The sequence below is a fragment of the Ambystoma mexicanum genome, chromosome 9 (assembly GCF_040938575.1).
Source record: "Ambystoma mexicanum isolate Mex_15411 chromosome 9, UKY_AmexF1_1, whole genome shotgun sequence".
NCBI classification, from domain to species: Eukaryota; Metazoa; Chordata; class Amphibia; order Caudata; family Ambystomatidae; genus Ambystoma; species Ambystoma mexicanum.
In genome coordinates, this window is record NC_090931.1 from 1,071,121,794 (window position 1) to 1,071,146,586 (window position 24,793).

A 24,793-nucleotide genomic window follows, 5' to 3' on the forward strand; every position below is an offset into this window, starting at 1 on the left:
TTTGCAGTTATTAATGTTGCTTACATGCATGCGGGTTATTGAAAAGATGTTCATCAGGAGGAGACAGAATCAAGAGTAAAAGAATCACTAGGGTGCAGAGGGGTAACGTAATTCTTTATTTTGCTAATAGGACAAAAGAGCTAAAGACAGATTGTGACCTTTGGACTATAAAAGACCCTCTCCTAGGGGATGCTTAATTTCCTGTAGAAGAGGCGCTTTCGTCTTCTGAACCTTGTACGATTTTTAATAGCGATGCACTTCCAAAGCATCTTTTTTATCCATGAAACACTTGTGCATGGGCGCGCTATAAATAATATATCATATTTGTGTGCAGCTTTGATCCTAACCAAGAGATCTACTTAACCATCCTTTCTAAAGATTTCTCCTGTGAAAGCTCTCTGGTGCTCCAGTTTTCTTTGACAGGTAAGCGTCAGACTTTCAGAGTCTTAGTACAGGTGTCAAGAAAACAAGCGGGAAAAGGTCAGTTTAGCCAGAGGAACGTGGTGGAAGCAAAGATGCCTTGCACCTGCTGAAATCCATGTTCGTGCAGAGACTGCTAAAGCAGTTTCGGTGGAGTACCGGGGTCCTGTCGCTCTAGATCAGGGGTCTCCAGTTCCAGTCTTTCGAGAGCCACTTTCTTGCAAAGTTATAACCAAGGACTATGTAAACGATCCCTTTTTTAGAATTTCCCTTTTTAGAGTTCCCAGTTCCCCCATTTATTTCGTGCACATATCCTGAAAATAAAGTGAATTTGGTGCTCGATTATCGAATTTTACACATTTTCTATATAAGTAATTTGCAAAGCAGTCAAGTAGCTCACTGCCCGTGTGACTGCCTTCTCCTCCCTCTAACCATCCCCAGGCCCCTTCTCCCCTTCCCATGAGTTGGAAGAATGGGGCGTGTGGGATGAGGGCAATTTTGGGTGGGGTGGGTGTTCAGCTTCGTATAGAAACTGCTGACGTTTGACTATATTCCTGGCACTCTAATCCTCTTCTTCTAAACCCTCAAATGATGCTACATGTTTTGCCTCTTCACTGAATTTGGGGATTCCTAATCTAATCCTGGTTTGCATTTAAAACCTGTTGCCCCATTTAAATGCTGGCATTTCTCATGTACGCTGGAACTTCTGATCTAGCCATTTAAAATCTGCTGCCATTGTTTGAGTCTTGCTTAAAGTACCTACCTCATCTGTACTTGCCTGGCTGCTAGGCACGCCTCGTGATTTCTTCGGACACTGTGCAGCTCTCGTCTCTCCCCCCCTCACCCCAGGCACCCCCCCTCATGTCACTCTCCATCTCCCCTATCTATTCTAACTGCTGCTCAATACCCATCCCCTCCCTCTCTTTCAAAGCCTGAAGGAAAAAGTTTAAGAAGGGTCTCCTGGTCTCAAACCCAGGGCTGCCCATTGCTGACACCTATGCCAAGGCTCTCTCCAAGCAGACTATTACTGACATTCTCTTTGTTGTTCCCTCTACAGACGTATGGATTCCCCATATGGTTTCTGCCCTCTCCCCTTTCTGCTCTTCAACCATTAATGTTGTTGCCAGATGGGGAGTGCTCCTGGCTCACTTCCCATCATTGTCTACTTGAATGGCACTATCATGGCCCAGTGCTCTCAGCCCAAACTCCCCTTTCTTGACAGGTGTCTTCTGTCTCTTATTAACTTCCTCCATTCTCCTGCCACTCCTCTGTCTACCGCCCCCCCCCTTCCTCTTCCCTGCCTCCGGTTGTGGTACCTCGTCCCTGAAACCCTTCTTCCTCAGAAAACCTTTAAAGGCGGCAACCCAGCTTCACTTTGCTACCCTCAATTCTCGCTCTGCTGTCAAACACTCCTGACATCTGTCACCTCCTCGAAGACTTTGACCTTCGACGCCCTCTGGCTATCCAAGGCTCTGTCACTGCTTTTGACACTCTTCTCCCTGATGGCTACAAAATCCTCTCTGAGGCGGAGTGACACTCGTTTTCCCCAAATGAATCCCTGTCTCTGTCATACCGATCCAATCCCACTCCACCTTGGGGTATCTTATCTGCAAGCTTTGCTTCTCCTCCTCAGAGATTTCAATATCCCTCTGGACTCTCCTAATGCGGCCTTGGCCTCCTGCAACCTCAGTGACTCTTTCTCCCTCACCATTCTCCCCTCTGTTCCAACTCACTCTGGATGCGCTCATCTAATTTATATATATATATATATATATATATATATATATATATATATATATAACACCTGGTCTGCCCAGGAACTACAATGTATGCTTTTTATGATGTTTTGCACAATTTCTAATATAATAAAGTAATTTTAGAACTCAGTAATGGTCTGAGGGCTTGGGCATTTTTTGGCTGATGTTGAAGTTAGTCTCATCATCTGACTTGCATTTTCACCTGACATTTTGAATATTTAGAGCCTAGCCCGCTCCAGCCCTGAAGCACCAGCTCAATAATGAGGCGGAGCGCATCATTCAATTGGTTAAAAATTGTGTTTGTATTAATATATATTCTCTCATCACTCGCTCATCACTCTCTCCTCTGGAGCTCCTGGGCTCCCCGGATATGCCTCTGCCCGCATCCCACCAGTGAAGCAAGTGTCAGTAGCCGTCTTTCCTGCCTCTTTTATTCCCCCCTCCTCTCCTGCTATTGACTCACACTCTGACTCGGCCCTTGCTAACGCCCCACCTCTCCATCTCCAACACCCATGACATCCTTACTCCTCCCATGAAGTTTCGCTTTAAGCCTGCCTCCAAGTGCAACAGTTGGTATGATTCCGACCTAGCCTTGTTGAAAAGCAAGTGCAGAGTTGCAGAATCGAAATGGCTGGCTTCCCCCACATCCTCTGAAAAACTGGCCTGTCGCCTGCTCCAAAGACATTATAGACTCTCCATCCGGTACAAGATCCGGCCCATATTCAAGCCTGCCTCTCTAGTGCCACTAACACGGCGGAAATTTTCTACATCTGTACAGAACTTGCCAATCCTACTGCAGTCTCTACTTCCCATCTTCCTTTCCAGGCCCTCTGCACGGCTTTGGCATCCCACTTCACAACCAAAACGCAGGCCATCCTGTCCTCACTCTCCTCTACTCCCCTCCCTGTTCCTGCACTTAGGGCTCCCTTGGCCCCTCCCTCTCCATCCCTCCTACTCTCCTCCTCCTCACCTATAGCAAAGGATGAAATCACCAAGACTGTTTACTCTATGAAAGTCTCCTCCAAACAGATGCTTCCTTGTTCCTCTAGCACTATCAAGGCCAATAGCGTGGCCCTCGCCCCTTCTTTAGCAGAGTTCTGTAATCACTCTTTTGCCACTGGCTTCTTCCCATTACCTCTCAAGCACTCCCTCCTAAAAAAACATCTGCGGACCCTTCCTGCCCAGCTAACTACCGCCCTACCTCCACTACCCACGCTTTGGGCAAACATTTGGAGAAGTTGGTCATCTCCCAACTAATCCACCACACTCAATCTGTGTGCTGTTGCCACAACCACCAATCTGGCTTCAGAGCAGCCAGAGGCACGGAAACTGCTCTCCTCAACACCTGTGAAGACCTGCTATCTAACCTTGACTCCAACTACCCTTCTGTCCTCATCCTCCTTGATCGGTCCTCTGCCTTCGACACGGTCAATCATGCCACCCTCTTAAATCGACTCCGATGCTCTAAGCATCGCGGATTGGGCACTGGTTTGGCCGACTTCTTTCCATTCTAATCGGTCCTCCCAGGTTCAAATGGGCCATTTTCTCTACCTCACTCTCCACTTGTGGTGTCAGCCAGGGCTTTATACTTTCGCCCTGGCTTTTCAACATTTACCTTGCCCCTTTTACCCACCTGATCTCCACCTTCTCTCCTCACTTCCAGTGTTATGAGGATGACACTACGCTCTCCTTTAAACTTCCTGCCACTTCCGCCTCTCATTCCCGATTGTCTGACCGCTTTTCAGGCAGGGTGTACTGCTACGACTTCTGTCTTAACACCAGTAAGATAGAGATCCTTCTCATTGGACCACCCCTCCTTCCTTCCCTCTATTCACTGGCAGCCCTCCTTGGGCCCCCTGCCCTCAACCTCTTGTGAGGCAAAAAACCTGGGTGTCACCATTGACTCCTCCCTTTTCTTCTCACCTCATATTGCTGACCTTGCCAAGAAGGATTCACCTCATCAGAGGCATTCTCCCTTCCCTCACCTTCTCCTAGAAACTCAATATCTCTAGAGCTCTGGTTCTCTCCAGGCTGGACTACTGCAAAAGCCTCCTCAATCGGCCTCATTCCTTCCTGCGCCCTCGTCAACTAATCCAGAATAGAGCTGGGAGACGTATCCTTGACCTCAAGCCCAGGGGCTGCATCTCTCCAGCCCTAAAATCTCTCCACTGGCTCCGGGTGGCTGCAAGGATCAAATTCAAGACCCTCTGCATCATCCACAAGGCTTTCTGGGGCCTGGAACAGCGCTATATCCAACTTTCTCTACTTAAATACCTCCCAGCTAGAGTCCTTCTGTCCTCTAGCTCCAACTCTCTGCAGTTCAAATGCTTCTCCAAACAGAGTGGGGAGTAGATCTCTTCAGCAGGAGCCTCATTCTGGAATACCTCCCTATCCCTCTCGGACTTGAGCTGGATCTCCTCAAGTTCTGGAAGCTCCTCAAGACCTTCCTTTTCTCCTCCTCCTTCCCCCGTCCTTGATAAGGCCCCACCCCCTGCTGTTGCTGTGTCTGGCTGCCTCATCCCTTCTGAATCATACAGGGACCAGGCCCTCCCTCGACAAGTCTGCTTCAGCACCCCCCCCCACCTCCCCTCACTACCAGTACTTACCTTCAGGCACCCTTCCCTGACTAGACTACTGAGCCTGGTCCACCCCCCTCAATCGCACTAGTTGACCCGTATCCCATCCCCCAGTGCACTTGCCCTTCTGGCTCTGCTTAGCACTTACCCTACCCCTGGACCCCTGTCCTTTATCCCCCACCCCTTAGCTCCTCCCTGTCCTGCCCCCCTTGCACTTTGTCTGCTGCACTTCTTATCCGAATGTCACAAGGCCTAGTAGGACCATTTATTGTTGTTTGTCCTCCTCTGTTCCCCTTCCCCTTCCCCTTTGTCTTGTGGTGCCCGGAAATACTTTCTGCTTTGAAGGCGCCATACAAATGTGCAATACATTTTTTTTCTTTAAATGAGCATACCAGTACAAGTACAAGCTACTGCGTTTGGGGATTCTTATACAGGAAGTCTTTAGCCTCCCACCCCTTTAAATCACCCTTCACTCAGTTCTGCCCTCTCTCGGGAAAACAGATGATTTGGCATTTTAGGGCCCAGTTGGTTAAGGACAATTTCGGCTTTCTCTTGGCTGCGTAGGATGAATACTCCACTCACCCTCTCAACTACCAACAGAACCCCTCGAGAAACCATAGCTTAACCTACCCCCTCATGCCAATATCCTCATCTACGGACCATGACGGCCACACACCTAACAAAACAAGTCGCACATCACATCACTCTGCGCAGTTACACAATACATAAACTACAGAGACCATGCCACATAATCAAGGAGGCCCAAAGTATTCTTTCTTCCCGAATGATATTGTACGATTAGGGCATCGATAACCGCCCTCTTCAGCCACTCCGCCCTCCATAGCCTTACTTCCCTTTTCAGCTGCACCATTCCCTCCTAGCCGATGCTGCTATAAATAATCCATAAAGCAACATATTTCGGAACATCCCCAGCTCAGCAAAGAAAACTCCTCACGTCACCACTTCTCACACACCATAAAATGTGAGCAGATTTCAAACCAGCTACATCACAGAATTCACCCAAACCCTGCATAAACCTACTATAATCTGAATAATCCTTCGCCAATGTCCGTTCAGTGCGCATTACTCCACAAATTTGATGTTGCTCAAATGTTGACTCCCTCGTCACTTAAAAACACTAACCAAGAAAGCCAGACATTCCTTTCTCTTTAGACAAAAAAAAATGCCTAACGTTTTCTTTTCGGGGCCAAGCAACTATTGTCAAAATACCTTCTGCTATCCCTCCGCAAATACCTCCCTTCTCGAGCTCTTCGCTCCCTTACCTCCAACTCCCTCAGGGTCAGTCGTTTCTCAAAGAAACGAGCTGAGGGTAGATCTCTGTCTTCGGCTGGGGCCTCCCTCTGGAACAGCCTCCCTGCCACTCTAAAACTTGAGGAGAACCATCTCCGGTTCCAGAAGCACCTCAAGACTTTCCTCTTTGCATCTGCCTTTGCTCCCCCTCTCCCTTGCTGTTCTGCTCTCTCTTGCCACTGTGCATCTGGCCACCCCCGTCCCCCTTGGCCCAGGAACTTGCTCACCCTGCCACTCTTCTGCACTGCCTCCCGGCCACCCCTTGCACTGGGGACTCTATCTGTACCCATTCAGTACCCCACTCCCCCCTCGTCTTTTTATGCACGTATCTGACTTACCCAGCTCTGCTGCCGTAAACACAGCACTTGCCACTTGCTGGCTGCACTACCCCTGTTTATTGCTCCATTATCTATTTTATTGTATTTATTATTTATCTGTTTATCTGTTTATCCTCTGCTCTGCACTTTCCACTCTCCCCCTTCCATGCACTTTTCCCTTTTCCATGCACTTGCACGATCTCAATGTCACTGGGCCTAGTAAGATCGTTGTTTTGTTCTCCCCCGTTCCCCTCCCTTGTCGCGCTCTGAAACACTTGTGTATGAACATGATACAAATAAAATATATCATAACATGGATGGAAAATGAGAGAACACAGAGCTTAAACGAAACACTTCGTCACACCTGCAATGGACCATATGCAAATCGCACAGAGACCCAACAAACGATGTCCCTTCTGTTGGCTTTTAATAATTTGTCGACTTGCGTTGTTCATGAGAATGCAGAAGGAAATGGGCATTTTATTCCATATCCAATCCCGTGCTCATCTGACTGGAGCGACAAAATCCCTTTGCCATGTAACATACGTGCTAGAATACCCAAAAACATTCCTGCACTTGGCTTTTTCTAGAGAGATACATACCTGTATTGAGCAGCTGCCGGGAATTATTCTTCAATTTGGTTTACTAAGCATTAAGACCCATTCTTAGTGAACAGCAAGGGTCAGCTTCTCTAACAAAGTGCAATTGTCCACAATTTGGCTCAATGCCTTCCCTCTCTGCGCCAGGTAGCTGTGCAGAGCACGTATTGATGCCAGCTGGACTATTAGCTGACGTTGAGAGATAATCCGAAGAGGGGGAGAGCATGTGGATGGAATGTTCATCTGCTTGGTAATTAACCCAAATGCAAGTATATATTTTAAAAAGTGTTGCTCCAAAAAAGACAATAATATACGTTAGTTCGGCTAACCGTCATTTTTGAGGCAAGCGTTCGTAATTTTCAGATTACTTTATCAGGAATGTATAGACCGCGTTAAAGCCTTCACGATCAATGACGGCTCTTCGTTATTCGTCGTTTTCTCGTGGGGAAACCTCGTGCCTGGCAAAACCATTCCCGAACTGGGCCAGCAGGTGCATTTCCTCTGCACATTACGTTTAATTCGGAGGCTTCTCGTGTCCTTTATTTGTCCCAAGTAAACATCTTTCCAAGGAAACGCATATTTTAACATGGCCGCTTTCATGTCTTTTGTTCCTTAGAAACTCTGTGGGGAAAGAATCCCCAATGGGGTCGGTTACCGCCTGGACCATAGTCCTATACAACCATACAAACATTTGCCTTCAATCATTTCGTACGTTCTTTCCATTCACTGTGTGTAGATTCTCTGGGTTCCGGAATGAACCTTTACTTTCAGAGATTTCAAACGGCGGTGACAAAAACATTTTTTTCAACACAGATGTTCATAGCAGAAAACGAGGTTGTCTGCTCGCAGTAGAGCTGCGTCATGGGGGCAGCCTTTTCCTCCCACTCAAGAAAGTCTGTAGTAAAAGGGATCTCAACGACATGAAGCAGCAGAAGGTGCAAGAGGAGACCACATGGGAGTATCCTCGTCTCATTCCCAGGATGCCCATGACGGCCCTACGTCATATAAAAAGTCAGACTTCCCGTTTTTTATCTTGTTCGCCGAATTCCTCGGGGTAACTCATAAAAGGTTGGTAAACCGAGCCTGCATAATTCAATGTACTGAACGAAGAGGATAGGGTCAGAGGACAAAGGGTAGGAGAACACAGGGCAGGCAAAATGTAGCCCCTTTACTTGCAAACTCATGTACTGGCAGCCATTGGCCCCTTTTGCGATTCACGTTTCCTCCGTGTTTTTATTGCAAAGTGTGGCCGGCTTTAGTCCAGTAGGAGAATATACTGCATGAGCCCTTGATGTGTTTTTGATGGTGCGTTTCTTTAAAATCGTGGATCTAGTGAATATGCACAGAAGAAAAACTTGCAGCTGGGTTTATAGCGAAGGACAGGGTACTAGAAGAGTGGGACCCACTACAACAGAAATAAAATTAAACACCTCTATGTACTGTTACATATTTCATTTCATTATTTGTGTTATGGTTTAAATATAAAATAAATCCGTCCAAATTCTTTATCAACTCCAGAATAAAAAGTGAAAAACAATTATGGACTCCAATATAAAATGTATACAAAACCGTCAGAGAACTAAATTACAGATCTCATTCCTTTTTTTTTTTTTTTTTTTAAGTTAACACATCCTATTTACAACTAAACTATTTTGAAAATGCCTTATCAGTTTCATTGTTAACAAAACATGCTACCTGGCCAACATTCAATAACAAAAAAGTGCCTTAGACAAAGTCGCAGAATTATTCCATACATATCGAGAACATATTCGTATTCTTTTCCTTCCAATCAATACAAAGATGCTTTCAAGTTTCAGTAGTATTAAATGTGTCACGAAAACTGTCTATCCGCTCTCCATTTTATAATCGTCAAATTATCCAAGCAATTAAATCGGAACTTCATAAACATTACTCTGAATGTTACCTTGGTATTTATGGATATACATAGGAGGCCGCAAATGAAATGGAAAGGCCTTTTAGTTCTCAGCAAATAACTTCTCAGTAGAGAGAGATTTGTAATTGCTGGCATATCCCATCGAAAGGAGTTATATATGTTTGATAAGCCTCACTTAAAACACTAATTACTGGCAAGACAGATATACTAACCAAAACCTTCCTGCATCTTTTGGCCTATAACTTCAGTGGTGCCCTCATCAAGGGCCCTTCTTAGGATCTGCAACAAAGAATAAGCCACAGCCTTTAAAGTTTTTGCACACAATGAAGCTATTCTTACATAGGTGATATTCCAGAGATCAGTAACAGCTCTGCCCTCAAGAGGGTCATTGGTATTGATAAAAGTTACATCCTATTTTGTTCTTGCAAACATAACCTTGCAGCTAATTAAACCACTGTGAGGGGAGGTATATTCCTCCTATATGACATGCCAAACAAAGAGATGAGAACACCTCTGTTTGTACACCTTTTAGTCAAAGGAGGATAGCTCAGGGGCAACGTGCTCACCTTGGACGCAAGACGACATGGAGCAACACCGGTTCGATCCCCGGGTGCGCACTTGGAAACCGCTGGGTATTAACCGTGTTATAAATAACCTATCATATATTAACAGCAGCAATAAAGAAAACCCACCATATTGGATGTCGAAACCCACTAAAATGGCCATCAAATGAATTATCTTTCTTTCCACCTTAGCGTGGATGGCTGCTTCCGATCTCTTAAAAGAGGACTAGGAACCCAAATTTAAATAAAAAAATAAATACATTCATCCTCTATTGTATTCACACCCAAATGCCAGCTAAAATGTATATCCCCAAGCAGGTTTGTCTTAATAATATTTACAACCAAAGAATTAATCTACGAATAACCCTAAACCACCTCAAGACTCCTTTGAAGCCAATTTATATGGCAATTCTGTCCAGAACAGTTCGTATATCTGCCAAATACAAATTAAATAAACAGGGCCCCAATATGCATCCCTGCCTCGCGCCCCTAGAAGCTGGAATATGGGTAGAAAATAAGCCTTCTGCATTAAAACACATTTTTACAGTTGTATCTGAGTGCAAACGGATTAAAATCTATCAATGCCACATTCTCAAAATTTCTTCTCCAACCTACCCCGGTCCACCTGGCATATATGCTAGCAGGTAGTTCCTAGATGTAGCCAGCTCTTTCCGAATGTTTATTACAACAATGCTGCATTCAGTACTGAAAACGTGACAGAAAGTTATTAGCGGCTCATACAAAATATCCTTTTATTATGGGCAGGCAAACATTACATTAAGTAGCAGAATTAGGCTACAATTGTGCAGATCCCCTGCCGGCCCTTTTTAAAAGTAGGTCTTATCTGGGAGTCGAGCCAGGAACTCGGGAGAACATGTTCCACTACCATTTCACCAAACAAGATGAATACAATCTTAGCCCGTTCGTGAGGAAATTATTTTACTACAACATTAGCAGTACCACCTGGAGCCAGAGCTCTAGCTAGATATTTTCAGTTTTTCTTTTCTTTTTTTTTTTTAACTTCCAAAATATATACCTGTGTAAATAACCTTGTATAAAGCACAATTTGTCCTCTATTGAAAGTTCAGGGAATGCTCTTTTATATATTGTGCTCACGATGGTTAAGGTATAGCAATATTTTGGGCTTGGCTTTGACAATCTTCTGAGTTTGTGACTAATGACCAACATTTTTGCATGTCTTTCTTCCTAATCTGTCAAATTTCACACCATTTCCCGTGTAGTATTCAGTTTATATACCTTTAACCAATTGATGTAATGCGGTTTGAGCATTCTACCCACATTCCTTCAACGAGAACATGTTAAGAGTGGGTGAGTATACAAACCAACATTTCTTCAAACTAAAGGCCCACTAAGGAGGATTCGACATTGAGGGGAGCTCTGCGCTATTTCGCTCATGCTTCTAACCTATGAGAGCCTTGTAAGCTTAAAAGCAACAGCTACCAGCAGCTACTTTTGGCTTCCCAGGCCAATTGGTGTCTTGCAAACCCGTATATGTGACATAAATTTGGAGTATTTGAGAAAGCTTAAAAAGAATATTTACGGCACATCTAGTACATATGTAATGCAAACATAATGAATCATGCAAAATGGACAAAAACATGTTGTGCACCTCATGTGGAAGTTAGATTTGTGATGCACTGTGTACTTGCTGCCGGTGCCCCAGTGGTAGCTCCTGCCTATTCGATGATGCCCGACAACCAGAAGCAGGATTCAGTTCCTGCTAACTGAATCTTAATTTCGAACCCTGCAAAGTAAACTGTTCTTACTTTCAGCCCAGATCCTGACGGTTGAAGAACGGAGAGAAGGGGTAGCCAAACAGTGTTGACTGGCCTTTTACCAGGCCCAAAAAACCAAATGCATTAGTTCTTACAATATTTGTATTCCTAGTTGACCAACTAGTCCGACTTGTAGCATTGTTAATCAACAACTCACCAGCATTTCCACCAAGGATGTAGTAATAGATACTTATTTACAATGTTTAGACTACCTAAGTCTCTATAAACATCAAAAGTCATGACCAAGTAATCCTATGTTGAATGATAACTTGTTGGACCAGGTAAAAGCCGGGGAACGCTTCCGGGCTTCCCCCATTTAACATAAGAAGGCTCCAATCTCGAAGAAATTATGCTCAATAACATTTTCATTACATTTTGTTTGTCTAAATAACACATTGGGGATTTCTTTGAGATTTCTTTGAGAATACATTGAACTTCCTCGTCCAACTCCTAGGCTAACCCTGAACATTTTGCATTTAGATTGCCTGCCAGCATAATAGAAGCAGGTGCATAAGCCTCTATCCAAAGAGGAAATTATTTAATAATCGTTGAAAAGAAGTGATCCCGTTCTTCATTATTTGGAGGATCAGATGAATTAATAAAGACTTTTTCCTTCATCCCTGAATGTCTTAACTAGTAATAGTACCAAAACGTAATCACACCTGCGCTCCCATACCAATTCCTTTAACTCAAAATCATTTTAAGCTCCAATAATCAGGAGACATTTAGGGTGACCCACAGGCCCTTCAATCAGTGGAGCTAGAATACAACTATATTCATTTGTAATAGAACAGACTTCTTGTAGAAAAAGGTCATGAGACACAAGGTCTTTGGCAGGAATATCACTCAGAAAATGTATGAACCCGCGAGAATTCCAGAAGAGCAGGCACAGGCTATGTGTATATGTAATTTACAGAACCGTTCATAGATCCTCCATACCCATAGACCTTCCCATAGCATCGTCACCACCAGCTTGCAAGATACCCTTACACTCCTCAGCTGATTTAGAAGTGCCCTGTTCCTTAAAAAAGTTCCCTTTACACACGTAAGCATCAACACCCTGAATTAAAATCTCCTTGTTTTGCGAGGATTAATGTAATTATCCTTACAGAGTCGAAGCAAACAATACGTTTGAAACTGAATCATACTTCATGAATGCATCATAAAGATCACAGGATGTCAAAACTCTCTGGTTAGGTATTGCCTGAAAAAGCTTTAATATGTGGTATCCATTCAGATACAGAGATGGTACTAGAGTGTGACCCACTGTAACAGATATATCTAACACCTCGTTATAAGAATATGTCGGACACTGCACAAAAGGAAAGGGGGGAGGTCAAGGAACTATCATGCTGGTGTCGGGAGGGGAGGGTACACAAAGTCACCTGAGATCTACACATATATGTCAGTCATACTGCAATGCTTAGCTGGGCAGTGAAATTGTAATTTAACATGAATACTTTTGCTAAATCGTGCCTCCACCTTCCAGGTATACATGCAAGGGGCTGGTAGGGATCCCAAATGCATTACCTCCCACAAGGAAGATTAGCATATGCACAAAAACTGCAAAGGGATGAGAAGAAATGCAGTCTGGGTTCATATTTAATTTTAGTCACATACATTTAAGCTCATGATTAAATTGAATGCATACAGTATAAATATTTACAAAAAGGAGTCTGTCCTCCTATGATCTTATCTTATTCCGAATGGTTATGCGGGCAGTGCACACATTGTGATTTTAGCCACATATGGCTGTCTTCTACAAAATAAACCATGACAGAACATTGGCAAAGTCCTGGCAGGCCTCCAAAACCTCTTAACATGACAAAAATCTTAACATGTACCAACACTGGTACTCAGAGAATTGTGGCAGAAAGAGGCAGCATCCCCGTCCATTAGACCCACAGTCTCTTTTATCACTGAAGCTAGAATACAATGATCTCCATCTACACTAGGAAATTCCCCAAGGCAGGCTTCTTAAACTTTATCCATGTTTTCACTGGGAATACAAATCTTCCAGTTGAAAATGCTCCAGAGTCACTTTCAATTTTGGACCGATGCTATTCTAGTGCTTAGAAGTCAATGTAAGCAGGGGCGGTGTGGCTTGGAGCCGGATCATGAGGCATGGCACTGCACTAGCTCCCGACCCGACAACCATAGAAATACGACAGCAGAAAGCCTGCGGTTTACTGCGAAAACACCAGGTTAGGGGAAAGCATTGCGTACAGCTGGCCAGAGTGAGAAGGCCCCTGCATGCCGGACCACTGAGGTGCTGACCTCGGCAGTAAGCTGCGGTACGCCCCGACGGACAATGAAGATGGTGACCGGGGCTCGCGTAGTGCGAGTCCCGGACAACTGAGACCCCAGGGGGGGCATATGAGGCTCCTTGCACTGCTCCACAGCGGACGCATACAGAACTCTTCCCCCCCCCTCCAACGTCCGGAATGGCTCCACATACGCAGAGGTGGCCACCGCGCTTCACAGGGTTGAAGGACACGCCCGCACCTGGAGCAGTATTAGAGGAGCTCCTCTAGAACAGTCTGTGATAGCCCTGTGCCGTACAGAAGGTGCAACAACGACGGTATGGGGGGGGGAAAAAACAAAAAACAGCCTCTGGTCCTGACACACACGCAGCCCACCCCCAATGGAGACGGCACCAGCGGCCCCTGCAGAGCCTCCCCGGCACTTTGCCCAACAAGCTGAAGAGGAGCACTCACCATGCCATAACTCTGGTGACACGCCAGCCCCAACTACCCACGAGGAGACTGGGCCCTAAAACCCCACAGCAATAAGGTAAAGCCTCCCAACACCAGTGCCTTAGGGGGCCGGCCTACTCTCCACAATAGCCACAGGGGAGCAAGGTCATGATGGCAGGCACCCACTGAAGATCGGGGTGTTTAGGCCTCCAGCCACTGCCCAGGTGGTCTGCCCTGAATGAAGAGACACTTATAAACACACCAAAATCTAGCCACGGCCTCCACAGGTCTACACCCAAGTGGCTGACAGAACAGAAATATGCAGGGAACGCAAGGGCTAGGAGATCAACGCTGCGGGGCGCACCACATGACCAACCTCATCGCAAGGGGCTCAAGGCCATAGGCGAGAAACACACGTAACCACACGGAGCCATGTGAGCGAAAGTCCTCCTCCCCGGGCATCAAAGGGAGAAATGGCAAAGAAAAAAAAACAAAAGCAACACTAAACAAGTTAATATCTCTATGCTGCTGTCAGCGCCCACTGGAGATTAAGGGAGAAAAGGAGAGCAAATCGAAGCAATGTCACAAGAAAGACCTTGAGACGCCCCCGCCACCAACTCAAGTGGTCACCAAAAGAGATCCGCAAGACCTCCTAGCAGCCATGACTAAGAAATATCAGAGAGGCACGGAAGAGCTTATGAACAGAATCTCTGGCCTAGACAAGCGCATGGACGAGATGGAAAGCAGAACGGCAGAAATTAAGTGAATATGTGAGCAATCCTACAAAATTGGGGAGGGAGCGGACAGAATCACTGCACAGGAGGCCAGATGTGAAGCTCTGCAAACTAAGGATGAGGACAGCTCCCGCCGTAATAACATCCGACTACACGGTATCCAAACCTCCATTACAAAAGCAGAACTGGGCAACTTCACCCGGGACCTCTTCAGGTTCATCCGAACGCTCCCAGATAGCGCCCTGCTAGAGCTGGACAGAGTGCACGAACCAGGGCCAGACAAGCACCAAACGCGCCAACCAAGTCCTGCCAAGAGTTCACTTCTACACGGTCAAGATCATGCAGGAAGCCAGGAACTCTGAACGTATACAATTCAGAGACGCTTCACTCTCCCTATACCAAGGCCTCGCAGCAGCCACATTACTAAAAAGTAAATTGTTAAAACCACTAACAGAATGGCTGCGGGAAAGAAACATGCTCTCTCGCTGGGGCTTCCCTACCACACTGGTGTTTAACCTGGAGGGTAAACAATGGCAAATATGCACAATGAAGGAGGCTGAAAAGCTACTGCACCCAGTGGGAGCAAACAACAACGACTAGGATGATATGGCACCCAAAGAGGACTCATCGAAGGAGACTATGCAGCCCTGGACACAGTTGGACAGGAGAAGGCAGCACAATGAGGAAAAAAAAGGTGCCAAACCTTGAGAGGAAATATTGCGCTTGCAAAACAAAACAAAAAAGTGCTACCCAATCTGAACCCCTGCAGGTACCCCTAGTGCTTCTGACAACTATGGCAGCACACACCCCGGAAACGGACAAAGGGACCTCTGGAAGGACGAACAAACGCACCCATTGAATGAACAGGGGCCAAGAGTGAGAAGGACGTCTGAGACCGAGGGCTGCAACTACAAACAGCATTGCTGGAGCTACCGTTATGCTTTCATGCATTAACCAATTAACATATCAAAGCAACAACACAGGAGGAGAAATAGCAAGGGGGGCAAGAGCTCCTGCATGTGGCACAGAGGTCAGAAGCTAGAAGCCGGGAGAGAACGGCACATATGGCAGTAGACACGACTGAGGAACTTTGCATCGTAACATGGAATGTCCAGGGGCTTAATTTTCCTGAGAAACGAAAAATCAGTGGTGCGCAAATAGACTGAACTCTCTGCCAGCATAGCTTGCTTGCAAGAAACACACCTTTTAGCGTAAAATGAGAAGAGCATCGACTTCAGGCGATACAACAAATGATATTTTGCTACAGCAGGGGAGAAGAAAAGGGGAGTGGCGCTGCTTTTTAGCCCGGAAGTACCACTGGCGCAGGTGACAGTGAAATGAGACCAAATGGGGAGATTCGTACTGGTGAAGGGTTACCTACTTGAACATGCCCTAACTTTTGCCTGCATTTATTGCCCAAACAGTACCCAAGACCGGTTTCTCCACTCCATTCTACCGGACATAGTCACATTCACAGAAGGCCATCTCCTTATAGAGGGTCGGAGGGACTTCAACCTGGTCCCGTACAAAAACAGTGACAAGACCCTACCACCATCGAGAGAGGATTTTTCACGAGCAATAGGATTTGCTGAATTTATGAGGGAAACTGTGTCAGTGGATGTTTGGCGGCTCTCCAACGAGGGAGCATGCGACTATACATTCTATTCCCATGTCCACAACGGCCTCTCCAGAATAGATTTCATCCTAATGTCCAGCAAATTATTCCACTGCCTGGAAGAAGTTCAGATACATCCGAGGGTGATCTCTGATCACACCCCAGTGCAGGCCCGGGTCAGGGAATGGGGTCTCCCAAGGCCACTGCAATGGCATTGGAAGTTGCAAGACTCACTATTGCAGGATACAATAATGAAAGAAGAAATATCAAACACACTCACTTGCTACTTTGAGGAAAACTCCTCTGTGGGATGCTCGGGGCAGTGTTCAGGGACACCATGAAAGCAGTGATCAGGGGAGTGATAATAAAGGTGGCGCCAGCACAAAAAGGGTGGGGCAACTACAGCAGGCTAGGCTGGAGGAGAAGGTGGTGGCCATGGAAGGGGCGCATTAAAGGAACCAATCTGAGAAGACTAGTAGAGTACTCAAAAAGGCTAAAGCCGCCCTGGAAATGCATCTGGCAGACAGGTCCGCCAAAGCATTGGCGCACATCAAACAGTTCTATTACATAAACAGCAATAAGGTGAATAAGCTATTAGTATACAAAAAAGTACACACCCGAAATAATATCCCCACACAGAGGTAAAGACAGATCGACAAAAGGCGTGCAATGATGATTCACCATAGCGAGGTAATGACGGGAAGCCTGATTGACAAGCGGCTGCAATCTAATCATCTATACAGCTCCCCAGGAGGGCCTGAGTCAACCCAGCTAGAGCCCCTTCAACTCCCAGTTACCCTGGCAGAAGTGGAAGAAACCATAAAAAACCCTGAAATATGCAGCCCAAGGCCTCAAAGGATTCTCCACGAGGTTGTACAGGGTGTACGCTCACATCTTAGCCCCCAACTCGCTATGCTTTCTAACTATTTCCTGGCCACAGGGAGCATAACACCATCCATGGAAGAATCCCTCACTATACAGCTGGGGTGGAACCAGTACAAGGTCTCCGTGCATGCTGATGACGTCCTCCTCTCCCTAACACAGATTGAAAGTTCACTGAAAGCACTATCCTCTCGGTAGGATAGCTCAGGGGTAACATGCTCGCCTTGGAAGCAAGACGAAATGGAGCAACACAGGTTCGATCCCCAGGTCCACGCTTAGAAACCTCTGGGTTTTAAGCACGTTATAAATAACCTATTATATCATATCAATACTCAACCCCCAACCGGACAAAGGCCCAGAGGACTCTGCATCCTATCGGCCCATAACACTAATAAATAACGATGCAAAGCTCTTCTCCAAGATCCTTGCAACTAGACTTGCGAGGGTCCCTCCAGACCTATTCTATCTGGACCAGACGGGATTCATTCCGGGTCACACAACCCATGACATCAGGCGTACCCTAAACATGGTCGAATCTGCCTCCAGAATGAAACTAGAAATGGCAGTAATTTCACTCGATGCTCACAAGGCATTTAACCTTTTAGATTGGGGTTACATACAGAAGACACCAACTCACTTTGGGTTTGGACCGAAGTTTAGCAAATGGGTCATGGCCAACTATCAGCATGCCTCCACCTCACTAAGAATCAACAGGATTCGATCCCCTAATCTCCATATCTCCATATCTCTCAAGGCACTCGACAAAGCTGCCTCTTCTCTCCCCTAATATTTGCTCTCAAAATGGAATGGAACCATTTGCAACTAGAATCTGGGATAACGCACGAATACAGGGGATACAGATGGGGGCAGAGGGGACCAGTACAAGGTCTCCATGTATGCTGATGACGTCCTCTCCCTAACACAGATTGAAAGTTCACAAAGCACTTTGGCAGAAGGTCTCAGCATTTGGGGAGGGCTCGGGCTTCAGGGTCAATTACGGGAAGTCAAGTGCCTTGGGAATAAACATTACCGGGAGCGCAGAGAAGCACTAACAAACATTAGCCCCCTCCCATGGGCCAAATCACAAATCGCTTATCTCAGAGTCAATATTAGAAATAGAACTGAGAGTCTTCCCGGGCCAACTTCCCCCAGCTGTTCCGAATCCTGCAAAAGGACATGGGGCACTGACAAAAACAGGAGGTTGCATGGCTGGGGAGAATCACAGCACTGAAAATTAACTTGGCCCCGAGGCTGCTCTATCAGTGCCTAGCGCTACCGGTAACCATACACTGAGGAGAGGTCTAAAAGCTACAAAAAAGGGGTCTTGAACTATGTCTGGGGCAGGAAAAAGCCAATAATCACTAAGAGTTATGCTCAGAGGGGCAACGTGGGAGGCCTGGGGGTCCCAGACGTTTCTAGCTATAGCCTGGTGGCACAACTATCACACGCTTTCACATGGCAGGCTGACAATTATCTACCCCAGTGGAAACAAATAGAAGAACATTGGTGTGCGTCCCCACTATCTACACTACCACATCTCACGGCATCTCACAGGGCTTTGGACACCAGGCCGCCAACAGCCACTAGAAACACAATCCAGTGCTGGAAAAGGGCGGCAAGCTGATGGGGCCATGGGGATGACTGGGGCCTCTCCCCCCAGTATGGAATAATCCAGACTTCACTGCCAATCTCGAACAAGCAGGATTCAACAATTGGCGAGAGGGGGGTTTGAGGCAATTCAAGGACTTCTACACCAATGGTGCACTAAGAAAGCAAAATGAAATTCCAAATCCCAGAAACTGAAAGATTCTGCTATGCGCAACTCCGGCACTGGATGTAACAACACAACACTAGAATGCAAGGGAGCAGAGAACTTATCCCGCTGGAACTCATATTAACATCAGCGGCCCACAGGGGAAAATATCAACCCTATACAAGCTCCTAGAAAAGGGTGACCACCACAAGGAGAACTATATGCTCAAATGGGAGAGAGACCTAGGGAGAGAACTAGAAATGGAAGAATGGGGGCGCATCTGGACCCGCATGCACAAAACCTCAAAATGTGTTACAAACAAGGAGGGGGAAGTGAAAGTGTGCTACAGGTGGTATGTCACCCAGAAATCCTAAACAAATGCAATCCGGGGTAGTCCCCACTTTGTCGGGGAGGATGTACAGCAACAGGATCACTATACCACTTCTAATGGTCCTGCCCAAACCTAATGATATTTTAGAAAGAGGTTTTGAACCAGATCAAGCTAATCACGGCATTGACAATACCATGAAACCCGGGGATTGTGTTATTGGGCGACACGGGCGGGGGTGGGGGGGACGTTCCCACTCAAGGGACACCTGGCGAACTTGATTACCCACCACCACACTGCAGCCAAAATCACCATCGCCCGGCTATGGAAGCAACCTGAAGGTCCGGCAATCACCATGTGGTGGGCAAAATGCTGGGACACAGCAGTGGCAGAGAAAAGAACGGCCTCTCGTCTAGGTGTCATGGGGTGATTTCACAATACCTGGGCCCCCTATCTTGACTATGCAGAACAATACCAGAGAATAGTGTGACAACCACCAGTGTTACGACAGTGTACTAAACATTGAACCCCTAATCTCTTCCCTATCAGCAGACCCTTGACAATGGAACTATCCAGCTCTATATAAAACAAGTCAGCTCTATAGCTGCATCTACAGCCTACACCAATAAATCTATCTATAGTTGCAAATCCTACCTGTCCACCAGTAGTTGCCTAGCGCTTGCCAGAGCCCTAGCACTCTCATAAATCGACTACTGCAACACACTCTTTCTAGGATCCTCTGAACTCAACCTTAAACTTCAGGTCCTTCAAAACAACTCATTGTGAGCAGCACTTAACCTACCAAGATCTTGCCACGTCTCAACTTTCAGACGAAATGCCAACTTGCTGCCAGTTCATGACAGAATCACGCTCTGCACCAACGTAATCACGCACAAATGCCTGGCAAATACAGCACCCAAATACTTATCTGAGAAAATCTGCAAACACCACTCCTCTCGACCCCACCAGATCTGCCCTATCCCCCTGCCTGGCAGTAACTAGGTTCAACCTAAAAACTGCGGGAGGAGCCAGCTTCCCTGTCGAAGCAACCAAATGCTGGAACGCCATACCTCTGAACCTCAGACAAGAACCCACACTCCTGCCATTCAAATATGGAATAAAAACGGGTTGAACAACAAACCTCTCAATTGAAGCACTCTTCAACTGCTTCCGGCTACTACCGAACCTCTGTTTTAGGATTGCCCGTTTTCACTTGTGTCTATGGTATTTTGTGTATGTCACCTTAACCTGACCTTCCTGTAACCTTTGGTCACCTTATCTGCCAGTGTATAGTCTTTTTCTTGAATGTAACTCCTAAGTTTTCCAGCGCCCAGTTACCTCAGGGTTTGGTGCATGATATTAATAATAAATACAAATAAATCCAAATCCAATTTTTCCAAACTCAGTAAATATATTGCCCTATGTAATTGTTGTTGCCTCACATCGCTAAATCCTATCTGCACGTGTACTCTGATTTGACCCAATTGTTGCTGAAAAAACCCAATAAAATGTATTGTTGAAAAAACAAAGAAGTCAATGTAAGCAGAAACAACCAAGAAGCAACTGGATGGAGCTTAGTTATATTCACTTTCATAGAACTTCGCACTACTAGAAAGTACACCAGTGAGCAACTTGGGAGCACTCCGTTATCAGTTTCCAGGGCAACACAAAGAGTCTATGAGCACTCCAACCAACCTTTTGATTCAGCAATAAATTAGTTTAATTAATGTCAGAGAACCTATGAAACCGCTGAGCTCCCATCCAGGAAATAAACAGATACCAAGAGATGCTACAAGGGTCTACTAAAGACCCCACTCTGGGGGTCGTTAAACAATTAGAAGATACTTGGGAGGGTCTGTTGAAACCCAAACCCTACACAGATCAATCCTCGATATTCACAAGCTATCCATGGATTTGAAGAGCTTCTAAGCCACTGCTCTTTTTCCCCAGCTGAACACTTGCCTAAAATGGTCATCTTCTAGTCATTCCACCAGTCTTAGTTTTTGCTCACTGCTGCCCAAAACTCGGCAGGCGCTATACCAGAAATTACTTCCCTAAACATAAAGCCATACAAAAAACAGCTTTACAGAGTCTCTTTATATGTCCGTTAGAAATGTCATTATTTCAATTTTTGTAGTCTGCCTAAAATCGGACAAAGAAAATATATAATCGGTCTTTTGGTTAGGCGACCTACTAAAATCAAAATAATTACATTGAACCAAATAAATAGGTATATGCAAAGGGGTAGGGTCTAGGTGTGGCTAGGTGGCCTCACAAGGTATGGAGGATCCCCATAAAAAAAATAAGTAAATTACCAAGTCAATTACCATGTACTAATTTATTTCAATAAAGCCACATAGAACTGTTCACATACCACCCAGATCCTGCCTTCAGGATAGAGTTGTACATTTCTACGGGAAAGCATAGCAGCCTTTTTGTGGTTGCTGGCAATCAACTGCTTTATCATACTTCCCTCACAGATGAAGACTAGAGATCTAATTTGAAAATGTTAATTAAAATTGGTGTGCAGCAGGGAGAACAGAGTGCACCCCATGGTGAAGAAAGATTGCAAGTTGGGGAGTAACGGGACATGCGGACTACCAAAGGTTGTGTGATGACAAAGTGTGTAGAATTTATTAACAAAACAGGCGACATGCAAAAAGAATTGTTGGGGCAAATGAGTTTTGTCTTTTTCTACACTGTAAACTGCTTTCTGGGACAACACCATTTGAAAACAAAGGTTGGTTTCTGATAATTAGTCTGAGTTCAGAACTCCAACTACCATCTGAAGTGCTCATGCTGTGCAAGCTAAGTGCGTGTTTTGACAATACAATGTTTAGCATGCCATTGCCCAGCACACTGCAAGGAAAGAAAAACAAAATATGAGGTCACTTGGTCCCTCTTGGTCCACATTTCCTCTTATTTTGTTTTCCTTTCCTTTCCTTTAAGCATAAACTGATCTCTAAACCTCTCATTATACATCACTCCAAAGTGATATTTATTGGCAAGTTCCCCGAGAGCAGTAACAAAATCCTCTATCAATTCATCAGTAGCAAAATCCTTGATTCATCAGTACTTTGATCTCTAGTGCTGAAGTGGTATTGCTGCAAAATGATACTAATCTTTTTCTCGAAGTGGATATCCATCTTTTTCAGAATTGCTTCATATTGATTAAGAATATCCTCACCTTCTGCTCCTGATGCCGTGGAGGGAAGATCCGGGGAGACTTTTAAATATGCACCTCCCCACATACCCTAGGCAATGCATAAGAAGAGCTCTCTTGCGTTCAGTGCTAAAGTTGGGTACACGGATTACCAAGACTTAAAACTCCACTTAACAGAGGGCTTGCCAGGAGTGGGAAGAAATTGCGGCGGTAAATTGCTCATACTGTCAAGCAAATGCAATACAAAAGCACAATATGAATTATCCCTGCAGAGGGTTCCTTAACATGAGACCTAGTAACACTAGTGCACAATCCAATGTGGCTCACACAAACAAGCATCCGCCACACAAGTATTACACAAGTACTGGGATGAGGAAGAGCTTACACGCATGCACAGGAATCACAAACCCATGCATACGCATGTCACCACACTGCAGGTCCTTTGCTCAGATGAGGCATCGAGTTTCCCGAGAAACCAGCAAGGATCGCTGTGCGCACCAGCAGCACTATTCTAGGGAAATTCCCTGCGGCTCTACATATTCAGGCAGCGGACCAACAAGGATCGCCGTGCACATCGGGAAAACAATGCGACTCTCAAACCGCCTCCTCCAACAACAGCAGTAGATGTCCTGAAAGGGACGCAGGCACGCCAGCCTGCGCGAGCTAGGCACTGGTGAAAAAGGCACAACAGTGACATGGGTTCAGCACCTGAATGACGCAATGAACCGCAGCGAAGCGACTAGTCCAGCAGCAAAATGGTACCTCCTAACGCCACTCGGGGAAACCATCCGACACGGAAGACGGCAAACAGCAGGAGATGGCAAGAGGGACTCTAGGGGGTTTGGTAGTTCGTCGCCAAATCTGTTAAGTCCCAACTCAAAGAAAGAAACGGGTAAGTCCTTAACTGTTCAGTGTTACGAGACCCTCCTCCACAATGACACCAGCAACTGACTCAATTGAATGCTGGCCAGCTCACTTTATACCCCCTAGGTGGAACTTGGAGTTTGGAACCATCACCCAAGCAACAAGGAAACATTCCCGAGATGCTGTGACAATATGAAAAGAAGTACTGAAAGTAAACGGGCATTCAAAAAGATGCAATGTATAGATGTACAATATATACACAGCCTAAAGCACACCAAACTAATACATTGTGGGATTTGTTATATCAGTCTTTGTGCATTACATGTATATTAACACTCTACATTACGCCCACAGGATTGTCAGCAGGGTGCTGTGTCCGGAATGTCATCTGTGAGGGCACACTAGCCTGAGCTTTTTTGATTTTTTTAATACAAAATCATGCTGATAATTCCATCTCAGAAAGTGAAATCTGCTTCTCAGAACTCACTTTCATAATGCTCCATAGTGAAAATGATCATGCAAATATCTAACTCTAAACCAGTCTGCAGACATCCCTCGGCAGCTGCCTTGTAGTTTGGCAACATGGCAGTTACAGAGTAACATGTGTATCCCTGCAAACATGAAGGAACCCAAAAGGTCCAACAGCTAGGGACTGCCTTCGATCATGGGCAGCTGTGATCCTAATTATGCAATTCTATGCTCGCAGGGCCTGTAATATCCAAATACAAGTCATGCTATTTCCCACTGTGGCCTATGGGAATCAAACATTGTAATGGCCAAAACCTTTTGGTGTAATTTTATTGTCAGCTTGGTATCTAGTAACCGTTCTGTCAGGGCCTTTTGTGTATTCACTGTCTGGGACAGAGTTTCAACAAAAAGAACAGGCTAAACCCAAGCACAAGCCTTTTGTTTGGGAAAGACTGGTTACCTTCGATGAGGACAGTATTTGGCCCAGCAGACAGGAGAGGGGTTAGAGTAGCCAGTGGAGTACGACCAAAGAAAAGTCACACCATCTTGGAATCTCCCACACTTCCTGTGCCCCCCACCCCTGCAGACAAAGCACCCTGGGGCTGTCATCACTAGGAAAAATACATTGATCACAGTAGCCATGATGGGACCCTTACAGAAGGCTTGAAATGGGCCAATCGAATGTGACAGATTTACCATATAAGGGGGTTAGACCACCCCTTTATTTGAATCCTCTTTGGACAACAGGAAAAAGGATTTCACCTGGAACTTTACTTGGGGGCACAGTCTGCCCCAAAGTCCTCTTCCTTACAGGTGAAGACAAAGTTTTCAGGAGGGGAGATTTAGCCTTCTCTCACCCACCCCAAAGGAACATTTAGGGCAACCTGCTACACTGACAAGGCCTGCCCTGCCTGTAGTGGAGAGCAGGTTCCTGTTAATAGGATGGGACAGCCACAGCAAGTGCTTTCAGGCTTCCTTCCTGGCTGGGAAGTGCAGAACAAGGACTCGCCGTAGCCCTGGAGACCTTGGATTAAGTCCCCTGAGCAAGTAGAAGGCT

General features: G+C 45.8%; 1 protein-coding gene across 4 annotated transcripts in view; it reads right to left on the reverse strand.

Moving 5' to 3' along the window:
• TANC1 (tetratricopeptide repeat, ankyrin repeat and coiled-coil containing 1) overlaps positions 1–24,793 on the reverse strand; it is a 2,406,012-nt gene that overhangs the window by 2,180,892 nt on the left and 200,327 nt on the right. The gene's annotated exons all lie outside the window — the stretch shown is intronic.